Raw genomic sequence first — 22,844 nt, 5'->3', positions numbered from 1 at the left:
GACTGATATTTTGCTTTCCCCATCTGACCTGTTAAGCTGTTCACTTTTGGCTCGTTTAAATATCTGTAATTGGAGTCTTTCTAAATAACAGAACACTGACCTCTCCCTATTCTCAGTGAGAAAGTCCTCAAGGAACCCTGAAATGACAGGAAATGAGCAAACAAAACAATTTATCTGGCTCTTAACACACTCGGAGCCCACAAGAACACATTTTTCAAGCGTCCATGGAAGACCTCTGGAAGGAGGCAGGAAGATCAGTTTACCATGGATTTTCTCAGCAGTCCCTCCCTGCTGTCCACCCCGACCCCACCCCACCCCCCAAAGGAGAACTGAAGAAGGTTGCAGTTTTAAAATGCTATGCTGGAGGCCTGACTTTTTCTTCCTAAGTTTTTTCTGAAGTTCCCCATTGCTGCACTGCCACAGAGCCCCTCAAATGATTCTCAAATCTGGAACCAGAAGATGATCTGTACTCAAGGTCTGCAGTGGTGGTGGTCACGAGAAATTCCTAAGAAAGAGAGACAAAGCAGAGTGGTCCCCTGAATTGTTGAGTCAGGGGCTCTGCATTTGGAAAGCTATAGAGCAGCTATTGCATCTTAAAACAGATGGCAAGAAACTAGAAATTTCTGGGAGGGAATCTTTACAGTGTACTGAGAGGCCTTGAAATGCATCACTGGCACATGTTCCAGTTATAGGGCTCTGCTGCTATTGGGACTTTCTGCACAGTTCCTAGTTTGTTTAGTAAATGATGCAGAGACTGCTGCTTTGTTATTCTAACTAATGCCATTGACTTCTCTGGGAAAAATAAGATTTAACTATTTGAAAATCAGCCCCCAGATGCTACAGTCAATTCAATCTCTGGTTTGGAGGTGATCTGGGGGACGTGTGAGTGTCTGTCTGTGGTGGGGAGAAAGAGATGCAAAGACAGAATTTTAGACTCTTCCAGAAATTTAAAGGCTGCTCCAGACAATACAGCCTGCTGAACAAAACACTTGCTTCCTTTGATCAACACCCATAGCTTTAAACTATGGGGTATGGGAGGGTGATTATGTGTGTGCTGATTACTTGGAAAAGACAACACAGCATTACCTTTACCACCATCCTTCCACATGGAGAAGCCTCCTGTAAAAAGAACAGCCATGTGTAGAGGAGACCCTAAGTAGTATGGTTCCAATGGAGCCATGCATTGAGCTAGCAGGGAGGTGCTGTGGGTCCCAGGACAGAGCCTGTGCATGTATGTTGGGAATCCATTTGGTTTGGGGGAAGAATCATCACCCATTTCTCAAGAGGGCAAACACTCCTACCCCTGAAATGATGGAGACATTGTTCAAGGGAGTTTTCGCACTTTACTCCCCCACTCCAGAGCTCTTCTACAGATATTTCTCTGGAAAAGGACTGTGTGTGTCCAGGAGTGGTAGAGGAGCAAATGGATCCTAGCTGTCCCACAGTGGACTCTGATTAAAGCAAGGCAGCTATTTCATACAGCCCTAGTAATAGGAGATGGAGACACACCTTTTTGCAAAACTAGTTTCCTAGGCAATTCCCTACATATAGTTAGGGAATTAGTGGAAATGCTTCAGGGGGTTCTGCTATTGAATGAGCCTCTTGTGGCGTTCTTGAAAAAAAACCTTCCAAATTTAATGTAATACTTGGTCATCAGAATGTGTTCAGGTTTTACAGGGGTGGGAGCAGGACAAAAACAGAGGTTACACAGTGACACAGACAGTCCTCAGTACTGGCTCCCAGTGCACTGCTTTGACCATGAGTTAACATTGATCTAGGAGTTCCTTAGTTTCTTCTTTAAGCGCCTCTCTGTTATCATTTATGTGACACACAAAGCAGTTGCAATATCAAACAGAGACAGTTAAGAGAACGCATAAAGTTTAATGGTTATTCCCAGCTCTGCCAAAGATTTCATGTGCAACCTCGGGGAAGTCAATTAACATACCCCCTACCTCAGTTTCCCCAATATGTATATTTACTGTGCCTAGCACAATGACGGTCTGATCTTGTTTGGGACTTCTAGACACCATTGTGACACAAATAAAAAAACCAATAATAATATGCCCTAGTACTTATGAGACACTTTACATTTTTAGATCATTAACCATTTAATTAGTGATGAGAGGAAAAAGCCATTCCAGGCATGAATCCGCATGATATCTAACCTGTACTCAATAGAGACAGCTGAGCTCTGCTGATAGTTACCATTTAGAAGTCTTTGCTTTCCCACTTAGACCCATGTCAATGGACTCTGGGGTTGTGGAGACAGAACCTATTGTATCACATGCAGCATCAAGTCAGATAAGTCTTTGATTTCATCTGAACTGTGTACTTAAAAGAGAGAGACGCAGTCAGGTCGTTTAGGATTCAAACTTAGGCTTTGTTTTTCAAACAATAATTGAAAGGTTTTTGTTACATTTTAAAACAAAATAATTGTAAATGTATTGTCTTATAAGGGGACCTGTGCTGCAGAATACCTACAATCTGTAGAATGGTATTAAAATACACAAAAAATCATTATTACCCTGCATTGCTAGAGACCCTAAAGCAGGGGTAGGCAACCTATGGCACAGGTGCTGAAGGCGGCACGCGAGCTGATTTTCAGTGGCACTCACACTGCCCAGGTCCTGGCCACCAGTCCAGGGGGGCTCTGCAATTTAATTTAATTTTAAATGAAGCTTCTTAAACATTTTAAAAGCCTTATTTATTTTACATATAACAGTAGTTTAGTTATATATTATAGACTTATAGAAAGAGACCTTCTAAAAATGTTAAAATGTATTACTGGCATACGAAACCTTAAATTAGAGTGAATAAATGAAGATTCGGCACACCACTTCTGAAAGGTTGCCGATCTCTGCCCTAAAGTAAGGGCTTTGAGCTAGTGTAGGAGAACCAGAAAGTGAAACTAACTAGAAACTGAGAGGTAAACTGACTAGGTAAGTTTTGCTGTCCCAAGATGAGTGAAGTGCAAAAAAGTAAACAAACTGCAGTAATAGTAAAAAGGGAATTGGATTCTGACCTTCTTTTTGCAGTAATAATCCAAAATGTTAGTAACACCAGTGATGACTCCAGGAAAAAAACATAATTTTTATCTTCACTGTGTCCCCCTAATAAACCTTTGCAGATGAAACAGTTCTAGTGTAATTGTGTAAACTGTAAAGCGATAGTTCCCTCAGACAATTCTCCAAGTGAGCCTGAGCTCCTCCCTCCTTGGCCTGAAGCAGAAGCCAACAACCAGCTGAGCACATCACCTCCTCCTGATTATTAAACAATCTCCACACTGGAAATTTATACTAAAATTAAATACAATCCCCCTGCCCCCACCCCGCCAGCTGCATCAACTGGGCAAGACAAAAGTGATGCAATGGGGAGTGAAACAGAAATCGGAAGAAATAAAGTTTGAGAGAAAACAAGAAAAAAATGAAGCTAGAGGTTCCAATTATTATTTATCCTGTGGTAGCACTCAAAGGCTGTATTCAGGATTGGGTCTCATTGTGCTAGGCACGTACACATGCCTAGGAATGCACTGCTCCTGCTCTGAAAAGCTTAAAATCTAAGTCTACAAGTGATATATGTAGGGAAGGGGAGAAGAATATAATATGTACAATTGTTCAAAATGTTGTATTCATGACTTATTGTTTCAATAAATACATAACTTAATCATCACCAACTGCCCCTCACCCAATTGCTGGTCAGATCAATTCTTCAGGGCATTCTCTAGCTTTACCCATTCTCTGATTCCCATGTGCACTGCACTGTTACATAAATTTTCCTACTTTGAGCCCCTGCCTTAGAGGTACATTCTCCATTCAGTGCAACTCCCATTAGCGTGAAAGCAAGTGATGTGCAGCAAAGACATAAGGCACAATGTAAACAGAACTGAAGTCATTTGCAAAACTCCCACTGACTTCATTGGGAGCGGGAGCAGGCTGTACCCCCTTCAGTTTGCCAGTTAGATAACAACAGTACTAAGAATGTTGTGTCATCTTTAAATTGCTGCACAAACGTGAGTTCATCCTCTCAACACCTGGCTGAGATAGGCCAATTTGGTTATACCCAGACAGGAGAAGTGATTTGTCCAGTGTCACGCAACAAGTCAGTTGCAGAGCCAGGATTAGCGCCATGGAGTTTGATTCTCAGGACTGTACTTATTCCTCTAGACCTCAGGAAAATCTTTTCAATTAAACCTCACATGGGAGCTCAAGTTCAGAATCTTTCCATCTTACTGAGTGACAGTAAGAAGAGAGACTTCAGGTGCCATGTGGATAAGAGAGTGATAAATAAAGGTTTCCCTCAGGGATACCTGTGTCAAAGCTAAGATAAAAAAGGTCAACAGCTGCTGTTCCCCAACCCATAATATCACATCTATCTGCCACTGAAACACTTCTATTTCTGACAAGAGATGCAGCCAAAGGGTCTCTCCTGAAAACCGTATCAGTAATATTTAGAAAATTCAGGAGGCTAGAACCTGTCGCTATGTGCCTCTAGCTGCGACTGCATCTGGAAAAAAAAAAAAACTGTGTTCAGTTGTGGGTGCCTAATTACTAAAGAGAAACACATTAGATAGCATTCCGAGGGCTGGAGAGATTAACAAAGGAAGAAAGATTGTAGCCCCCACATCATATATGTTATGCTTCCAAAACTCAATGAGCAAGGACTTCAGCCTGGGCCTTAAAAGAGCAACACTACATGGAAGGAGTAGGGGAGAATAAACAGTCCACAAACATTTGAAGCTCCACGGATGGAGACAAATTATTTTGAGTGATTCAAAGGGGTATAACTAGGTGTAATGGGATAAAACTAAGGGAAAATATAGGATGAATATCAGGACAAATCATTCCTGACAGTGAGATGTGTTCTGCTCCCAGGCTCCCCAGGGAAGTGGCAGAAACATGCTTGAGACATTTAAAGTTTGATTCTGCTCTGAAACCTTTTCTGTAAGAATGACTCATGGGGGGGATGTCCCTGTTTATTGCGTCTCAGGCTCATTCCAAGTGTAATGTAGTCTCCTGTTACATAACTGCTTTACAAGTGAAAAAAGATAATTTTCCAAACTGCCAGCCCTGTAGACTCAGCCTGGAATGGGATAATTCTAAAGGTTCTATCTTTCTCATAATAATCACGCTCTGTAGGGCAAATGCTGCTCTGACTTTTCAGAGTAAAACCGTGCTTTAGAACTAGACTGGAGCACTAGAAGAAATACAGTAGGGAACAATTCTGTATTGATGGGGTGAGGGGAGAATGGACTAAGTTATTTAACAGCCTATTTCTGTGAACAATCACTTCACCATGCCAGAGATAGAAAATAATAAATAAAATAACAGCATGTGGTATATACTAAGGTTAGGCTGCAGACCACACCTACGTAAGGTCCTGAATTCTACAGGCCTAGATTAATTTTGAATCCTTTGTATAGAGAAACTAGGGAAACTGCTGTTCTGCCTGAAAATTCTGTGTTTTGCAAGAAGTTAATAGTAGGCAACCAGCAGTCTGAATTCACTGAGACCATGACATGTGGTTAGTAACCTCCACTTATCAGAGGATAGGAGGCATATTCATCTCTGCCACTTCCTTGTTCTCTCAAGGCCACCATGAGCCACAATTCTACATCCGTTTCAAGACCCAAAGCTTCCAGATATCATTGTTACAAGCTGCACATATGTTCCCTGCCCTGCACCCACTTTGAATTGAGAGAGTCTAACTTGTCCTGCTAGGATAGTGAATTAATTGCAGAGCTGGGAGTCAGTTGCTGCATGTCTGGACACAACTTCACTGGTAAACTGTAAACAGCTCTATTATCTGGGAATGCAGCTGGCTTTACAAAGGGATTGCTTGGAGCCTTTCCTATAAAACACTAGGAAAACAAAGTTATGAGACATCTAGGGTCAAATTGTTCAAAAGCAGCCTCTAATTGAATACTTGAGTGTGGGCATCTGTTTTTTGGAAATCTCCAAAATAGTTTATTATGTCTCTGCAAACTCTGAAAATTTTATATCCTGTTTCTTAGGGTACGTCAGCACAGCAACCCCTCCGTCCCCGTCCCCCCCATCCCATGGCAGCAAGTCCCAGAGTTCAGCTGACTTGGGTTCATGCTACAGGGCTAAAAATAGCAGTGCAGGTGATTGTTCCCTCTCAGGCTGGAGCTCTGGCTCTGAAACCCAGAAGGGGGAGTGTCTTAGGTAGGGTGACCAGATGTTCTGATTTTATCAGTCCCAATATTTAGGGCTTTGTCTTATACAGGCTTCTATTACCCCCTGCCCTCTGTCCTAATTTTTCACACTTGCTATCTGGTCACCCAGTCTTAGGGTATGTCTACACTGCAGTTAGACATCCACAGCTGGTCTGTGCCATCTGACACAGGCTCACAGGGCATGGGCTGAGGGGCTCTTTAATTGTGGGGTAGACATTCGGGCTCAGGCTGCAGCCCAAACTCTGGGACTCCCCCACGTCACAGGGCCTGTGCTCCAGCCCAAGCCTGGATGTCCACACCACAATTACACAGCCTCTTAGCCTGAGCCCCACAAACCAAAGTCAGGGTTTTTAATTGCAGTGTAGACATACCCTGAGAGCCCAAGGTCCAGCCCAGATGGGAACGTCTACACTGCTATTTTTAGTCCCGTAGCATGAGCCTGAGTCAATTGACCTGGGCTTTAAGGCTCACTGTCGCGTGTGTGTGTGTGTGGGGGGGCATTTTTCAGTGTAGATGTACCCTAAGTATAGAAAGTCTGTGTGAAATGAAGGTGAGCTTTAGAGACCTCAGACAAACTTAACCAGATGTGTTCCATTTGCTAAACCCTACAAAGCTACCTCTGTATTTCGCTCGCCCTCATGGTGATTACCACGGTCTCTCTCCTGTTTAACATGCTAACTTCTCTCCCTTGATCTATTCAGTGAGGTAAGACGACAATGAATGATGTACCGTAGTTACTCACCACAGAAGTGTCTGCATGTCAGACACTAGATGGTGACATCATTAAATAAAGCTGGCAGGAGGAGAATGGAGATCAGAAAGCAAGAAGCATCTTTATGCTTCCAAATTTCTTAGTAACCAGCAGTAATAAGACAGGAAATGGGAAAACGAATATGATGGGCTCATAAATGTTTGCCAGAATGTGGCTGTGGTTGTTAAAGAGATGAATCTTTCTAGTCTAAAATTGCCCTGCTTTTATAACTAGAATGCAGCGCTTCTCTGTCAGCCGCTAACGTTCTGGCACTGCATTTACATCTCAAAAGAAACTACTGCCTTTTGGTTTTTTTAAAGCTAGGATTAAGCATTGCATTTGCAACTGAAATTTCAACTCCATCAGCAAACAGGGAAGACAGCACAATTCCTCCCACGCGCCAAGACTGGATTCAATTACACAAGCCGAATCAGGAGCTGTATCTTTTGAATCCTAGTAAAGTTCATGCTATCGTTATGGTGGAGGTCAGGCGCCACTTTAGCTATAGGCAAACAAGGCAGTTGTCTAGGGTGGCAGATTTGACCCAACTGGCTCTCCATCCTTAGAGAAGCAGCAAAGAATCCTGTGGCACCTTATAGACTAACAGATGTTTTGCAGCATGAGCTTTCGTGGGTGAATACCCACTTCTTCGGATGCAAGCAGTGGACTTGCATCCGAAGAAGTGGGTATTCACCCACGAAAGCTCATGCTGCAAAACATCTGTTAGTCTATAAGGTGCCACAGGATTCTTTGCTGCTTCTACAGAACCAGACTAACACGGCTACCCCTCTGATACTTGACATCCTTAGAGAGGCACTGCCAGGCCAAATTTGAGTAAATGGCATTGTGACTTGCCCATGGGTTACACCATCACTCACATTTGGCCCAGCTGGCCCTCTGCCATGATGAAGGGACAAGCAAGCCAAATCTCCCACCGTAGGCCTATAAGGAGGGGAAGGCACACTGAAGTTTTGCCTGTGGCACAGATTGTCTGGAGCAGTTCCTTTGCTGGGGGTTGGGTTAAACTTCGTTGAAGCTGGTGGGTGTAACAGTCGTCCTTCATTCAGGCTAAATATAAGAAGCAGTTAAGCTCCTGTTACAGTAACATAGCTAAAACAATAGGAGCCACCGTCTAAACCACAGCCATATGTCAAGATCTGTCAAGGGAGCAGAGCTACGTGGGTTGAGCGATTTCATTAGGACAGGAATCGGCAACCTTTGGCATGCAGCCCATCAGGGAAATCCACTGGTGGGCCGGGATGGTTTGTTTACCTGCAGCGTCCACAGGTTTAGCTGATTGCAGCTCCCACTGGCCACGGTTCACCATTCCAGGCCAATGGGGGCAGTGGGAAGCAGTGAACAGCACATCCCTCGGCCCACGCCACTTCCCGCAGCCCCCATTGGCCTGGAACGGCAGACCGTGGCCAGTGGGAGCTGCGATCGGCCGAACCTGCAGATGCTGCAGGTAAACAAACGATCCCGGCCTGCCAGCGAATTTCCCTGATGGGCCGCGTGCCAAAGGTTGCCAATCCCCACACTAGGAGATGAATGAAAATGTAGAGGTCTGGGTATTGATTTGGTGAAGCTGTGCATGAGCAGATAAAGGGACAAGAAACACCACAGAAGCAGACCGTAAGGGGCTGGGACCTAGGTAGTCTTGCCTAGCAGTCACAGCTGAGCTGGAGTTTACATGTCAAGGACAGCTACAAGATGGCAGTCCATGAGCAGGGGTTGGAGGAATCGCCAGAACCAAATGCAACAGACCCAAGATCAGATGTTGTACTAGGCTGGAACCAGAAGGCCAGAGTCAAGGTGATGGCAGAACCTGGAGATCAGAAGACCAGGTGTGGTTGGGAGTAACAGCAGGTCAGAAATCTATGTGTAGGGCCCTACCAAATTCACGGTCCATTTTGGTAAATTTCACTGTCATAAGATTTCAAAAATCTTAAATTTCACAGTTTCAGATATTTAAATCTGAAATTTCACAGTGTTATAACTGTGGGGGTCCTGACCCAAACAGGAGTTGGGTGGGGGTTGCAAGTCTACTGTAGTGGGGTCACGGTATCGCCATTCTTACTTCTGCACTGCTGCTTGCAGTGGCGCTGCCTTCAGAGCTGGGCAGCTGGAGAGCGGCAGCTGCTGGCTGGGTGTCCAGCTCTGAAGGCAGAGCCACCGCCAGCAGCAGTAAGGATGGCATGGTATGGTATGGTACTGCCACCCTTACTTCTGCACTGCCGCTGGAGGTGGGTCTGATCCAGCCCCAGGAGTGGCCTGTGCAGGGGAAGATGAAGTTTCGCCCCTCTGCAGCCCCGCGGGGACTAGCAGCTGCAAACCAGAGCCCAGTAGGAGCCCCCAGCCAGCGCCCCCAGCCCTACTCCTCCGCAGTGCTCAGGAGTTAAGGGACCTTGGACTAGCTGGGTGTGTTTACTCAGGGCTGACCATAGCACACACACACCCTGACCATGTCATCCACCCATAAGGCCAGCCTGCCCTCCCCAAATATGACAGCCGCCCCCATACCATGCAACCCTCACTTCTGTGCTGCTGCTGCTGCTGGAAGTGCTGCCTTCAGAACTGGGTGCCAGGCCAGCAGCCACTGCTGCCGGCCGCCCAGCTCTGCAGGCAGCACAGAAATAAGGATGGCAATACCGCGACCTCTCAACAATAGCCAGATGTCATGGTCTGACACGCATTTTTCACAGCCATGAATGTGGTAGGACCCTATTTATGTGCCTGCCCAGACAACTTGCTGGGCCACCCTCCAGGATTAAATAGTACATCTGGGGCCACAGCATACTGTCACTCTGGACCTTTTGGGTGGTATTTCCTGCTGCGCTCAAACTCCACAGTATTCCCTGGGTGGAGTTCTGTCTGCTCTCCTGGTGGCAATGTGGGCCTGTCAGCCCTTCTAGGCTCTACAACTCTGGGTTCTAGTCCCATTGATCCTTATACAGCCAGAGAAGGCAGCAGAAAACCTTGGACAGCTAGAAAGCACTTGATCCTGTGTTAAAGGTAAGAGCTTTTTGGGCAGAGTTCTGGCTGTAAAAGGAGGCTTGGAATATTGAGCACGGAAACCATATCCTGTTTGAATCCAACAGTTAGATTGTATCTACACACAGCTTTTAACCCATGTTAACATCTTCCTAGAGAAACTGCATTTAAACAGGAGTCTTGCTGGAAGGAAGCTAAAATCATTTGAAAACTTTGTGCAGATGGGACTGCAGAAAGTGGAATGGTCTCCCACGGGAATTAGTGGATGCCCCATTGCTTGAATTGTTTAAAGCTAGATAGGATAAAAACATCAGAAATTGTACTGCAGAGAACAAGCCTGCCCTGGCAGAGGGAATGACTGGAAGACCTAATTAGTCTTCCCCCACCCTCTAGTGTCTGGGTGAGCCAAGTACGATTATGCAATTTAGTATGATGCTCGGACACTGTCACCCCTCCTGGGGCAATCTACAAATAACCTTTTTGTTTTCACTCTCTATTTTAGATACCCTAAATACAGGAAGATCAGACTGGATTGTGGTGTGGGTTTAGCCTGACCGCCACCATTTCAAGGGAATAAAGAGCAACTGTATGAAAAAGATGGGGCAAAGTTTGCTTTTAAAGGGACAGCCTCATGGGAAATATTTTATTTGCAGTTAAAAAAAATCAAAATCAAATTCACACACAGTAGAAGACAAAAAAACCACACACATTTTATCACTGTGGTATGATCCTTTGCATGATTGTTGCTGTAACCTGACAAAGTGAATATGGTGGACATGAGGCTGCCTGGGTGTTAGTAACAAAGGGAAATGTTTCCAAAAGAGCCTATTGTGGACACACGGTTGCCAGATCCTCAGTTTGGAAGAAGGCAAAACATTTCTTAGTAAACTGGAGGCAGAATTTTTTGCCATTGATTCTCTCTGGTCTCCTAGGCTAAGTGATGAGTAGACCAGGACCCAAAGACTTTCATTGCTTTGATGAATGGGGACAGACACCTTTGATGGAAGGGGAGAAGAGTGTCCTAGCTACTTCTAAACATTTCCCCTTTCTGACCATTTTGGTCTTGCCCTTGTTCAGTCTGAGCCAGCTGCTCTTTACCATGTGCTGATCTCCTTTAAGGCACTGTGAGATCTTTGGTTGTGGCTGTGGTAAGGGGGTATATGTACTGTGTGTTATTGGTGCACCATTGGCAGAGGAACCTATGGTGTCTTACCACCTCCCAACATGCTCTCATGTAGATATTGGAGAGAGGAGGGGAATGGTGGCAGCACAGATCGCTATGAGATTATACAACTGAGGGTTTTTGGGGAAAGTGGATCAGTTGCCTATTACCACACTCTGGCTCCTGTTGGGAGAGGAATGACCGGAGCCAAGGTAGTGCTGCACCACCTACATTGCACGAGAAGGTCAGCAGCACTAAGTGTTCAGATGCGTCAAATGCTTCAGGGAGGTTACGTAGCATAAGCATTGAGATGTAGCTTCCACCCACTGCCAGGAGGAGCATGTCTTTTAGTCTCATAAGGGATATCTCCATGCTGGAGCCCAACTGTGAAGCATCTAGGATGCTGGCAAATGCCACTTGGTGCTAGAGCTCAGTGGTCAGTACCCTTATACATTCAGGTTCATCTGTACATTCAGCTGTCAGTCCTGATCTTTGCTTGTTCAGTGGGTGGAACAGGGAGAGCATGCTGGTAAGCATTGTGCCACTCTGTTCTTTTAAAATCATACTACTAAGTGTTGTCCATGGTCTGAAAGATCTGCATGTGTCGTAAGATGAAATGAATAAAAATAACAGAGTAGGGGATGTTGGTCATTTGCTCCCATCACAGGGCATTATTGCTGAAGTAGACAGTCTCTGTTCAGGAGGGGACCAGAAGTGGAACAGGAGCGGGTGCTCTGCTGGTAAGGTGCCCTCACAGAAGGGAGTAGGCCCTTGGTTAAGAGGGCTGTTGAAAGTCACAGAAAGACATGGATAGGAGAAGCCTCTGATGACCGCCTGACTTATGCTTGGCTCAAGTGAAGTGCTATGAAAGTTCTCCGTGTACATGCAAACTCACACAGAACCCACAAAATCTTTTAAAACTCAACCTCCCCCCGCCCCCCCAACTTCTTGAAGGGGTAGGGGAAAATTCCAGTTTTCAAACAAGATCCAAGAATGCGACTTCATTTTTTAAAATTCCACATTTAGAAAAAGCAACTGACCAACCCCTCCACATCAGTCGCCGTACTTGGAGGATTTGAAGTTACCAGAGGAAAAGGAAAGTGGTTGTGGTGAAAGCACTTTGCAGCTCCCTGCTTCACAGAGAATTTATTCACTCTTCACTTGCCTTGAGAAAGAAAATCTGCTGCCTTTTATTATTACTAAAGCTGCAGAGTCATCGATTTCCAATGGCAGACACACAATTAGTTGTTTATTCAATAGGATAAACTGGTAAAAATGCATTTAGCAGTAATTTGGGCATTCTGAATGCCTAATAATAAAATGCTTTGTATTTATACTGCACTTTTTATCTGATGCTATCAAAGCACTTTACCAAGGGAGGTGTCATTATACTCATTTACAGATCAGGAAACTGAGGCATTGAGGGGGGAAGGTCACATGGCAAGTCAGTGGCAGAGTCCTGGATAGAACCCAGCTCTCCCGATTCCCAGTCTCTTAGATAACAGAACATTACTACCTTCCAAATGGCTGGATATGAACGCCATTCTAGACTACAGTTTTAGGAGCTGATAGGTCATATTTAATGGGAAAGTTAATTTCCCTTAATTCAAATCTAAGACCTCGCAGCTGACTTATGGCATGAGTGCTGTATTCTCTCTTCACTGTAGAGAAGATATAACATCCTAAAATCAAAGTTAAAATCAAGGAAAGGGTTAGAGATTGAAGTTTCCTTGAACTCTTATTGCAGGAAAGGAGCAGACCCATTCTCCCATAAGGCCTATTTCATGTTAGTAATCAATGTTATGTATACAGAGCTAATTGTGTGGTAGGCAATTAGACATGTGTGAAGACAAAGGGCCTTCCCTGAAAACTTAGTATTTGAAGAGCTTCTATAGATCAGTCACAGGGAAAAGTTTTTGAAACCTAAATCCAACTGACTTTCAATGAGATTTAGGCTCCGAAGTGCCTAAGTCCCATTTGAAAATGTTATCGTGGACTCCTCAACGTCTCAGAGCCTGACAGAGAGGCAGAGAAGCAAAGCGCAGAAATATTTAAGTGACAAATTTATTTTCCTACTACTTGATCCACCTTGTTGATCTGGATGTTTATTCCTGGACATGCTACCTTCAAGGTAGCAACAAAGATAGGGAGAAACAATGTGTAACAGCAGTTAGAGCAGTGGGCTGGGATTCAAGAATCTGGGGTTTTATTCCCATCCCTGCCACTGACTCACTGTTTCGCCAGCAATCATACATACATCTGACTCCAGCATATTTCATGCAGACACAAACAAAAATATTTAAGACACCATCCAAAATCAGCAGATTACAACACTGAGCAGTCTCAGTTTCAATTCCTTTAACTCTGACAAGGTTTCTGAAAACAAAGAATTAAAAGTTCAGGGTTGGCGCCTGTTTCAATGTGGTGTGGAAGAGCTTATTCCAGCTGCTTGGAGCAGCAATCCAAAAAGCCTGTGTCTTTCTCAATCAGTTTTAGCTCCAGGCACTTTCAAACCAATAGACTGGATTGAATGAAGGGTGTCTTTGCAATCTGCTTTGGAAAAAAAAGTGAATATAAATAGGCTGGTGCCAAACTCTGAACACACATACATACAGTGTGGTAGACCAAGGCAGCTGCCTCACTCAGAGACTTGGACAATTAAGTCAAATTGGAGAGGTCACAATGATGGGTCTGTGGTTAAGAAGAAAAAAAGTACAAACCTGCTGAGTGTATCTTGCAATAGTTCCACTCTGCTGTGACAGTGAATAGACAACAATTCGAACCAACAGGGTCTCTTCCCAGCCCCCATTCATGCAGCTTACTGTACAGTGCTTTGAAAAGGAGGTCTGGGAGCGTTTGTCTGAAATGGTTCGAATGCACCCAAGACATGAGGAGGAGACATTTTCAGGGAGATATTTCAGTTGCAATATATTGCAAATGACAGGGCAGAGGAAAAGTGTAAGTAAAATCTCTTGACCGTATCTTTTAGGGTCAGCAATCCTTGAGAGCAGATAGTCAAACTGCTAAGAATTAAACACCATGGCCCAGTTCTTTTGTAGTACAACTCCACTGAAGCCAATATGCTGGTAGTGAACTGTGATTTAGAGTTTGACCAGCTCAAGTTCTGATTCTGTAGTTGGTAACATTTCTTTTCCTCCATAATGTTTAGCAGTGCAGTTTCCACATGCCTCAGTCATCCACATACCACAAAACCACCATGCAGTTCTGCAAAAGCAGTACCTTCTGCTCACGAGAGGGCCATGGTTTAGATAGATGGAGAACAAAATTATTACATAATCCTCCCACCTCAAAAATAAACTGAAGATAGCATTAGCTCTGAGCTGAAAGAACTGACAGCTGGTAAAACCCAGTCTGGAGCTCACAGGCGGATGGACTCTGTTGCCAGAAATGCCAGTTAGAACTTTGCATGAAATGAGCAGAGTGACTTCCAGCTGAGACACTCTGAGCACAGCTCCTACCCGCTCAGTAAAAGGGAGGTTTCTCTCCAGCTCACCGGACAGGTCTGCTGTTCACAGACCCCAAGAGACCCGTTTTGAAATTCAGCTGCAGATTCCACTGCTTGCTCTGGGGAGAAAATGAGGATGGCTGCATACTCCTACAGCCTCTTTCCAGGATCTTAAAGCACAGGCACCAATTTTATCCTAGGTTACAGGCAAAGGAGTTACACTGGGGGTACACTGAGTTACATTTGGCCTAATGACTTTACCGAGTCACTATCTTGCCACTCTTTGGTCAGGTGCAGCCACTGAGTTTCCCTCCTCACTGGGATGTTGGTTTAGTTTAGTCCCTGGCCTAAACCAACAAAACCTCTCCCCTTCTGGTGTAAACAAAGGGGAGTGAAACAAAGTTCAACAAAAGCAAAAAGTAAAAAACAAAACAAAACACCACTATCCTTTCACCCTTTGGTGCAGGGCCCACCCCTCTTAATCCAAGGCTTCCAAGCAATCTTTTACCAAAGAGACCCCACTCGTCCCCAGGGTTCTCTTCTCCAATCTGCTTCTTGGCCTCTTCCCTGGTCACTTCAGACTGCTTTCTACAGTCCAGTTCAGGCCCTGTCTCCAGATCCTACTGCCAGCCTTATCTACTCCTGGTCTGCCAGTTGCTCACGGAAGTGGCACATGAGAACACCCACAATCAAACTTGAGTTGGACAGAGTGGCATGCCACTTTGAAGCCTAACAGTAAGTCTTCTGTTTGCACTTTACATCTTCAAAGTCAATACCGGATGATAGAACACCTCTTACTCTGTACGAATTGAACAACATTGCTATTCAGCATTGATTTTGCCTCAAAGCTAAGACATTTGGGACTAAGTCACTAAGTGCTGCACTGAAGTAATAGGACAACAAATCAAACTATCTACCCTACTTGCTCCCTTGGGGATCAATACAAATGTAAGCTTGAAAAAAAAAGAAAAGAAATCAAACCTATTGTTTATAACATCTTATGCTGATTGTTAGAAATGTCACTGCCGCAGAATGGTGAAGCCCCAATACACCACCATTAGGAAGACAGATTGCAAATTTTCAGGAACTGTTCACTGTGGAAAAAAATGGCTAACTCAAAGGTGAGACTCTTGTAGTGGTGATCTAAACATGTAGCTATCTTTCATTAATTACACCCCCAAGAAACTAGTGCTTATGAGGCCTACTTAGCTCAACACATTTGCTTTCCTACTGATAATTTTTGGTATATTAACAAAGCACCATTATGGTCCATAACTAATCAATAAGGGATCCATGTGATAATGTCTTCTCTTACCACAATCTCTTTTTAACCTTCCATCCTATTCTTCCTCTACTCTTTCTGCTTTTTTCTGTAAAAATATATGAAGAGCAACAATAAATTTATCATTAAAAAATACAAATAAATGCCTTGCTCAAGAGGTCACACAGTCTCAAGGTGAGGAACTCAGGAATCCTGATGCCCAGTCCCCAGATCTAACTACTAGACTGAACTCTTTCAATTTGATGTAATATGAGAGTTCCCTCCCAGGGCTGTTAAACTGAGCTTGTCACTTAATTCACTTTATTTTAAAAAGACCATTAGTGCATGATCTTCAACTACTGAAATCAATGGGAACTGTACAGCTCCTCGCTAGAGGCATATGTCTTCAGAGTGGACACTAGGGGTGAAATCCTGGCCCTACTGAGTTTAATAGTAAAACTCCCGTTGTCTTCAGTGGGACTATGACTTCACCCCAAATGTTCACACTTTTCCAGGAAGATTCCATGCTACACCCCAAAATGCAAACACAAAAGCTTCCATCTCTGTTTCCCAGGATGCTGATCTATTTGGTCACACATTTAGGTCAACATATGCAGTCCTGAAGACAGAACACATACCCACTGGGTACACTGCCTCTGTATAGTTAACAGATTCACTTAAATGGGCCTGTCAAAAGGTTGTCCCCCTCCTGTGGAACTTGCAGTCCTCTACTGAACCTTTTGTCAGCTTGTCCATGAGAAGATGGGGGTAATTAGCAAAGCACAGTCATGAGACAGACTGTCAGATGATGTGCAGTGTAAAGAAATTAAAGGACCAAAATCTGTTTTTGCCACAAATACTTTATGACACAACAAATAAATCATAAAAGCAACTTTCAGAGACTCTTAATCAATACATGAATAATTAATAGTAACTTGGCATTTATATAGCACCTTCTATCTCAAAGCAATTTAAAGATAAGGCAACAAGTCCCACCACTAGAGCTGGTTGGGAATTTTTTTGTAAAAAATGGGTAGTCTGAAAATGCCAGTTTGTCAAAACTGACACATCAATTTTGACAAATCAAATTGATAATCAAAACTGCTAGAGGCTGATCTCTGTTAAACTTAGGGTGGCCAGACAGCAAATGTGAAAAATCGGAACGGGGGTAGGGGTAATAGGAGCATATATAAGAAAAAGACCCAAAAATCGGGACTGTACCTATAAAATTGGGACATCTGGTCACCCTAGTTAAACCTAATGACCCAGTTTCTGCATACCATTTCCTATCCAAACCTAGAAAATGAAAGCATTTTAAGATACCCAGCATTAACATTGCATGCATATTATTTCTCATGCTTTGTAGAAGCCAGATTTCACACAGCTTCAGAGCTGAAAAGCAAGGAATATAAACAGAATGTATTTAACCCACCCACTGTCTGTATTTAACTCACCCACAATCTGTATTTCCCACGCATGGGAACATTATCAGCCATTAGCTCTTAACAACAAGTTAGTCAACCAAGTAGCACAGACATGGGTTTTGGTCACAAATGAGATGAGTTTATTCTCCTTTATTAAGTACCCATGAGGCATTTATCCAAATCACCACCCAACTGTGTATTAACACCACCCTGTATTTTAGAGACGCATAGCATTGGAATAACAGGAGATTCTGGAGATAAGGACCGAGGTACATTGGCAAAAGCTCTGGACAGACCAAAGACTCAAACAACTCATGGTGCTGCAGATCAGGATCGAGGTGTACAGGCACACTTGCAAGAGAAAACTTGACCAACGTTTGTTGTCATTAAGCTTAATTACCAAGGTTTTCTTTTGTGTACCCTAACATAAATCAACTGAAAAATAAAGTTAAAAGCTAGCTACGATCACTGTAGTTGTGCATTTGCCAGCTGCATTCCCGTATCTAGGTAGTTCCTTGTGTTGAGGGCTGCCACAACGCTACCTTTAATTAGGGTGACCAGATGTCCCAATTTTATAGGGACAGTCCTGATATTTGGAGCTGTGTCTTATATAGGCGCCTATTACCCCCCACCTCTGTCCCCATTTTCCATACTTCTGTTTGGTCCCCCTACCTTGAATGAGACTGACCTGTTAGTGGGGATTGCAGTGCTGTTCCACCTACTTACTATTGCTGCTTGTTTTTTTATTTGTGATCTCCATGGGAATATCATTAACACCTTTTAATATTATTTAGAAATGGATATAAATGAAATCACTGTAACCAGCACAGGCCAGAAGTGTTGCTATGACAGGTTATTAAATATAGCCCAGGGAAACCACCACCTATAAAGGTCACACTTGTGCAAATTTGCTAGTGTAGAAATAACCCAGCTACTTGGAAAACTAATCTAATTTGGGGCATTTTATATGCCCTATATATGGCATACCCCAGCATCGTTTATCTCAATTTAGAGTAAATATTAGCACTGGTGGAATAATCTCAAACATATTTGCAAATTACACAAATTTGATTTGCTACTATTCTTGGGGACATAATACTGATTACTTGAGAATATTGGAACAAGCTCTAGAACTCACAAAAGTGTTTGTGAAGTTCAAAAGTTCAGTGTATATGTATTGGAAGACATGTATTTTAGGGAGCAGAAGAAAGTAATACCATGCAATCAACCAAATGCCATGATTAGTGAATTAACATTTTGCAAACAACCCTATAATTTGAAAATTATTTGCCCACTCCATTATGTATTCAAAGCCTACATTTACACTAAATTTACTTGGTCCTGCCTCAGCGCAGGGGGCTAGACTTGATGACTCCTCAAGGCTCCTTCCAGCCCTACATTTGTATAATTCTATGATTAGCAGAAGTTAGGAATGATTCATAGATGAATCACGAGCCAAAAAAATGCCTGCATTTGCTAAATTTTTGCCTCAACAAATACCATTTACCATCATTAATAAAAATGCCCTCAAACTAGTTTCATGAAAGTTATTTCATGGGATAATTTCCATTCAAAAGTCTGACTGGTGCTAGGAAAAGGGGAAGTGCAAAGTATTACTTGATCCAGTCATATGGTCACATTCTAGCTTTTGGAAAAAAACAAAATGAAAAAAACACAGCAGGCTTAGTACAAGTAAGACTCTGCTAACAAGATTAAACAAGGGGAAGCAACCAGAAAGGGAAGGTCCTTGGACAAATTAAAAGCAAAATAATCAGAAAGAGTCAACATGTGAAAATGCAACTTTAGCGTGAAACTGACATTAACATGAGGACATGGGGGCAGTGGAATGGACAATGTAAAGATTTTCCCTTGTGGACAGACAGACAGACACACACACACGAGAAACTGCAAATACTCCAGACATCAAGCAACTTAAAGTTGAAAAAAAATAGGAATGCAGAATTTCCATGTGTGTCTGTGTGTATGTATGCACATTGTATGTGTGTAATGTATACACACACACACACACACACACACAGAGACACATATGGAAATTCTGCTTTTCTAATTTTTTCAAGTTTAAGTTGCCTGATGCCTGAAATATTTAAAATATCCTGTAGTAACATCAGTAGCAATCATACTGACAGGAAATCATTAAAATACATTTCTCTGGAATCACGAAGGAAACCCCGCCCCCCCAAAAAACAACACCACAACACATGAGTAATTGCATAGAGCAGCTGAGAAGGAGGTGGATGGGAGCAACTTCCACATATCTTTTATAAGTGACTCATTAATCCTTCCCTCCACACTGTACAATAACCCCCTGATGTTTATACAAGAGAGATAACATACTCTATATTATTGTAAGATAAGAGCTCATTTGGTAGCTCAAGGGTTGCTAGTTTGCATGTAAACGACAATCATCCTATACAGGTATCAAAAGGGTATAAGAGGTTGAGGAATGGTCAAAGAGAATATAGCTGGGAGTAATGGCATGAAATTAAGGCAGGGAAATTTAGGCTGGGTATTGGGAAAAACTTAGGTCTGTGAGGAGTCTCCAAGGGAAGCTGTGGAAGCCCTGTCATTTGAGTCGCACACAATGTATAAAACGCTGAAGGGAGCAGTCTTGCCCTGGCCTCTGGAGGATGACTGGGTGATTTTAAAAGATCTCTCTCATCTCTAATTTCTAAGTTACATGTCTTCACTCCAACAGGACTGTAAATCTGATCCCTGCTCTCTCCCCCGCCTCTTGCCCATCAAGTGACTTTAAAAGAATGAGGTGTGATATCTGCTCTTGGTTTAGGGGGGAGAAATCTCCACCCTTTTTACATTTTTTCCTCATAGAGGCGAGCGTATTCCCTGGACAACTTGCTGGGCTAGGACAACATGCAGTGCGTTCTGTACTAAAAGATATTAACAAACGCACCTTGCTAGGCTATAACAATGATCCTCCGCGTGTGTGTTGTAAAGAGCTACTGCTGCTGCGTGTGTGTGTGTGTGTGTGTGTATTGTAAAGAGCTGCTGTGTGTGTATTGTAAAGGCTGCGGTGCGTGTGTATTGTAAAGAGCTGCTCTTTATATGTGTGTGTGTGTGTGTGTGTGTGTGTGTGTGTGTGTGTGTGTGTGTATTGTAAAGGCTGCGGTGCGTGTGTACTGTATAGAGCTGCTCTCTCTCTGTGTGTGTGTCTGTATGTATTGTAAAGAGCTGCTCTCTGTGTGTATGTATGTATTGTAAAGGCTGCTGTGCGTGTGTATTGTAAAGAGCTGCGCTCTCTCTCTCTCTCTCTCTCTCTCTGTGTGTGTGTGTATTGTAAAGGCTGCTCTGTGTGTGTGTGGTAAATGATACACTTCCGAGAATGCTAGGTGGTCAGTAGTGAACAGTGGTTTCGGAGGATGGCTCCGAGGAGTAACGATTGTCCAGGGAGACGCCTTCCCAGTCTCCACCTGCCCTGCCTGCTCTAGGGCACTTTCTGTGAATAAAGCCAGAGACACACTGTGGGGGAGGAGAGGTCACATTACCTTGGAAACCGCCTAGAGAGTCCTCAGCCACCGCAAGCAGAGCAGGGGAATGGGCGAATCAAAGCGCCAGCAGCAGCGGGAGGAAAGTTGAGCAGTAGGCTCTCAGGTCAGCACCAGCAGCAACCCAGAGAGGGAGGCACGGAGCCGCTGTCCCTGAGCGGTCCCTTAGTGAGGACTCCAGCTCTCTCCTCCTCCCCTCCCCTTTAGAGGAAGGGAGCTTTGCAAGAGCACAGCCTGATTGGGCAGCATCCTGAGCCTGAGGAGGAGAGGCAGGGAAAATGGGGATTGGCTGGAGGGGGGAGTGGAAGGGGGGGTGTCCCCTCCCCTCTCTCACCCAACACTGTGGTGCAGCTGGGCAGGCTCTGGTGCCCAGGTTCTCACCTCTGGGGTTCGCTGCTCCTCCCCTTACAGTCGGTGAGCTCCTAGATTTGCACAGCCAGGTCTTAGATCTCACCCTGCTTATTAAGTTTTTTCTAATGCAGGGATGGAATGTACAGACCCTTACCTGGAGAAGTCATTTGGGGGGCGGGGGCAGGTAGTAAATTCACAGGTAAATGGCAAAGCCTTTCTATAGATCATAAAATAACATCGTAGTATTTAAACCGTCTCCAGATTCCTGGTTCACATCCCTCCCACATCACTGTTTGAGTTTTCAATATAAAAAGAAGCTACATGTGTTAGTAAAATATTGTAGCTAAAAATATCACTTAACATTATGGTTGGGACACAAACAGGTGGTTACAAGCGAGTGAGTCAGTGTTTAAATGACACTGTCAAGGGATCTGGAATCAGATTTTTATTCCCTTGCTCATAATATTATTAACCCCCCCCCTTTTTTAAACCCTACATTTTGGATCCAAAAGCTGTTTTCCTACAACCCTCACCATATGGCTCAGATTCAGTCACAAACACACTGGTTACTGCAAGATTGCTCCTGAATGTTTGACTGTCTGGCCCAGTGGTGGACAACCTGCGGCCCATCAGGGTAATCCGATTGCGGGCCATGAGACATTTTGCTGACGTTGACTGTCTGCAGGCACGGCCCCCACAGCTTCCAGTGGTCACGGTTCGCCATTCCTGGCTAATGGGAGCTGTGGGAAGTGGTGGGCTGCTGGTTGGTCACCACTGATCTGGCCTATTGCACTTAAAAGTCCAATTCTACACCAGGAAAATCAATGGGACTTTTAATGTTAACTTCAATGACAGCAGGATCAGACCCATAAAGACATCTTCCAACAGATGGTCCCAGAGGACTTTATAACTACACAGCCTTCTCAATGTAAGCTTTTGGGGGCAAGGGCTGTGTCTCTTTTTGCACTTCTACAGTGCCTTGTACTATCATAAACAAATAATCAGAACAACCAAATGCCTGGGATGGAGGGAGTATTTTCATATTTTGTAGCTGGGAAACTGAGGTACAAAGGTTACATGACTTACCCAAGACAATGCCAAGCAGTGGCAGAGCCAGGAAGAAAACCCAGAAGTGCTGTGCTGTATCCATGAATCCATCCCTCTCTCAGAAGAGATATAAAACATGAGAGCAAAAGGAGACAGTGATGGAACCGTGCGATTGTGTATGTTTGGATAATTTGCTAATGCCACAGCTGATCTCTGATCACTTTCTTGAATCTCACTGATTCTTTGTCTCTTTCCAAATGTGGTCCCTGACCAACATCAGCTATATTTCCTGTTGGCCTGTCCCCTCACACCCAGCCATGCTGTTTCTTCCTAATACTGACCTTTCACTCTTCTTATCCGATTTTCTCACCTAATCTCAATTCTTCTAACATTTCCATCACTATCACACAAATGAAAAGCACAACATAACTGCACCATTATTATTACTAAAACCAGGTGAGACAACTTCAGTACTTCTGGCTTCTCCTGCCTGGTCTCTGTGTCCTTCACCGAGATTGTCAAAGCTGCTTGGGGCTTCCTGTCTCTACACTATTGACAGGTATTCCCATCCCCCACTAATTACATATATATAAAAAATAAAATCAAGAAAAATTTCCTTTGCATGAAAAAATTGACACACGGGTGCCAACTAGTGGCAGTGAGGTGTTGTTACACTG

General features: G+C 43.8%; 1 protein-coding gene across 1 annotated transcript in view; it reads right to left on the bottom strand.

Annotated features, from left to right (window-relative positions):
• Positions 1–20,923, bottom strand: part of STON2 (stonin 2) — a 110,584-nt gene extending 89,661 nt beyond the window's left edge. The window contains exon 1 of the mRNA XM_039537077.1: positions 20,770–20,923. The gene's annotated coding sequence lies outside the window, so the exon portion shown is untranslated. The remainder of the gene's footprint in view (positions 1–20,769) is intronic.
• Between the last annotated feature and the right edge of the window lie 1,921 nt (positions 20,924–22,844).

Source organism: Mauremys reevesii, linkage group 4 (genome assembly GCF_016161935.1).
Source record: "Mauremys reevesii isolate NIE-2019 linkage group 4, ASM1616193v1, whole genome shotgun sequence".
Lineage (NCBI taxonomy): Eukaryota > Metazoa > Chordata > Testudines > Geoemydidae > Mauremys > Mauremys reevesii.
Note: the sequence above shows the minus strand (reverse complement) of the source record. Positions and strands in the feature narration are given on the sequence as shown.